The 2,323-nt window shown below is 40.9% G+C and overlaps 1 protein-coding gene and 1 long non-coding RNA gene across 6 annotated transcripts in view; both read left to right on the forward strand.

Moving 5' to 3' along the window:
- The window catches only part of LOC115232565 (diacylglycerol kinase epsilon), a 119,534-nt gene that overhangs the window by 92,422 nt on the left and 24,789 nt on the right, over positions 1-2,323 (forward strand). The window lies entirely within an intron of this gene.
- Positions 1-2,323, forward strand: part of LOC118762009 — an 8,719-nt gene that overhangs the window by 4,798 nt on the left and 1,598 nt on the right. The gene's annotated exons all lie outside the window — the stretch shown is intronic.

Raw genomic sequence — 2,323 nt, forward strand, 5'->3', positions numbered from 1 at the left:
GTCTGGCATCGGCCACGTTCGGATGGTGCTTTTATGTGGGGGGGGGGCGCAGAAATATATAGGGGAGCACCAGTGGGGAGGGGTGGTTCAGAGAAATGATGACAGGTTCTAGGCAAGTAGAACGTAGGATATCAAGAGAGGGGTAATGCATGGTGAAATAGCGTATTGAAGAGGGGGGTTCGAAGCGTAGACACCTATAATGGTGGTGGGAGAAGCGACATCCGGTATAGATGGAGCAAAAATATAGAGATATCCGGTATTGGTGGTGGGGGTGCGCAAGGGCGGGTGCACCGGGAATATACGAAGGTTGAACTGACGGGCTGGCTTCGAATGCTCTTAGCAATGGAAGGGGGGAATGGCAGACACGTGAGAAAGGGAGAGAGAGAGAGATAGAGAAGAACAGTGAACCCCGCGAAAATGGGCCGCCATTGAAAAAAAACCCCTGTATGGAGAAATAATATGCAATACGAGGCGAAGCTGAAAATAGTAATAATAATAATTATAATAATAATAAGCAAACTGTCGACCAGGGGATCAAAGGGACAATACTAGTACTAATAATAGTAATAATAATAATAACTAATAAACGAAACAGCTCAACCACAACATTAGATTAGAAAGACTTTTATCTTGGGAACATTTCGTTCTTCGGCCTGACACGGGAATATGCGAAGGTTGACTGATAATAGTAATAATAATAATAACTAATAAACAAACAAAACAGCTCAACCACAACATTAGATTAGAAAGACTCTTATCTTGGGAACATTTCGTTCTTCGGCCTGACACGGGAATATACGAAGGTTGAACTGACGGGCTGGCTTAGAAATGCTCTTAGCAATGGAAGGGGGGAATGGCAGACAACGTGAGAAAGGGAGAGAGAGAGAGAGATAGAGAAGAACAGTAGAACCCCGCGAAAATGGGCCGCCATTGAAAAAAACCCCTGTATGGAGAAATAATATGCAATACGAGGCGAAGCTGAAAATAGTAATAATAATAATTATAATAATAATAAGCAAACTGTCGACCAGGGGATATATATATATATATATATATATATATATATGTATATATATGTATGTATATATATGTATGTAGCTGTGATACCAGTGCCGATGGCACGTAAGAGAACCATCCGAATGTGGCCGTTGCCAGCGCCACCCTGACTGGTGTCTGTGCTGGTGGCACATAAAATGCATCATCCGATTGTGGCCATTGCCAGCCTCGTCTGGCCCCTGTGCTGCTGGCATGCAAAAAGCACCATCTGATCATGGCTGTTTGCCAGCCTCGTCTGGTACCTGTGCAGGTGGCACGTAAAAAGCACCCACTACACTCATGGAGTGGTGGGCGTTAGGAAGGGCATCCAGCCGTAGAAACACTGCCAGATCAGACTAGGCCTTGCACAGCCTTCTGGCTTCCCAGACCCCAGTTGAACTGTCCAACCCATGCTAGCATGGAAAACGGACGTTAAACGATGATGATGATGATGATATATATATATATAGTTAATCCAAACAAGAAAACAAAAAAACACAACAACGCAAGGACGTGGAACAAATAAAGTATTGTTGGACGCTAACGAAAGAAGGGAAGAAGGAGGGTTTAACGTTTCGAGCGGAGCTCTTCGTCGGAAACATAGGAAAAGGCAAGATCCCGAGAAGGGAAGACAGAGGAAAAAAAATCGCCGGTGGTACTCACGAGGTCACATGTATATGTATATACATATGTAGATATATGTATATGTATATGTATATACATATGTATATATATATATAAAATGAGATAGGGGTTGTAAATTCAACCCTCCATGGGATAACATACATCCAATACACTGCTAGAGAAGTACCCAACAAAGCTAATACATAAATGTTAAAAATTGCGATGCAATTAATTCATTTACTGTATTAGGTGGGCAAAGATAAAATTATTTTTACCGTAAATTAATAATACAAAATGAGAAAATGGAGAAATATATCTAAATCAATCATCAACTATCAGATAATACCGAATCAATACTTTATTAAAACACTACACAATAGCAATGATATTATACATTAATATAGAACAGTAATTACAATCAGTATGGTGAAATATAACTAAATAAATATAACAAGACATAGAAATACATTTACATTGTAGCTGACAGCTACAGCAGAAGACACTGGCCCAAAATGCCACGCAGTGGGACTGAACCCGGAACCATGTGGTTGGTTAGCAAGCTACTTACCACACAGCCACTCCTGCACCTATATGTATATATGTGGCCATTTCTTTTTTCCTCTGTGTTCCCTTCTCTGGATCTTTCCTTCTCATATATATATAT

Source organism: Octopus sinensis, linkage group LG2 (assembly GCF_006345805.1).
Source record: "Octopus sinensis linkage group LG2, ASM634580v1, whole genome shotgun sequence".
Taxonomy (NCBI): Eukaryota; Metazoa; Mollusca; class Cephalopoda; order Octopoda; family Octopodidae; genus Octopus; species Octopus sinensis.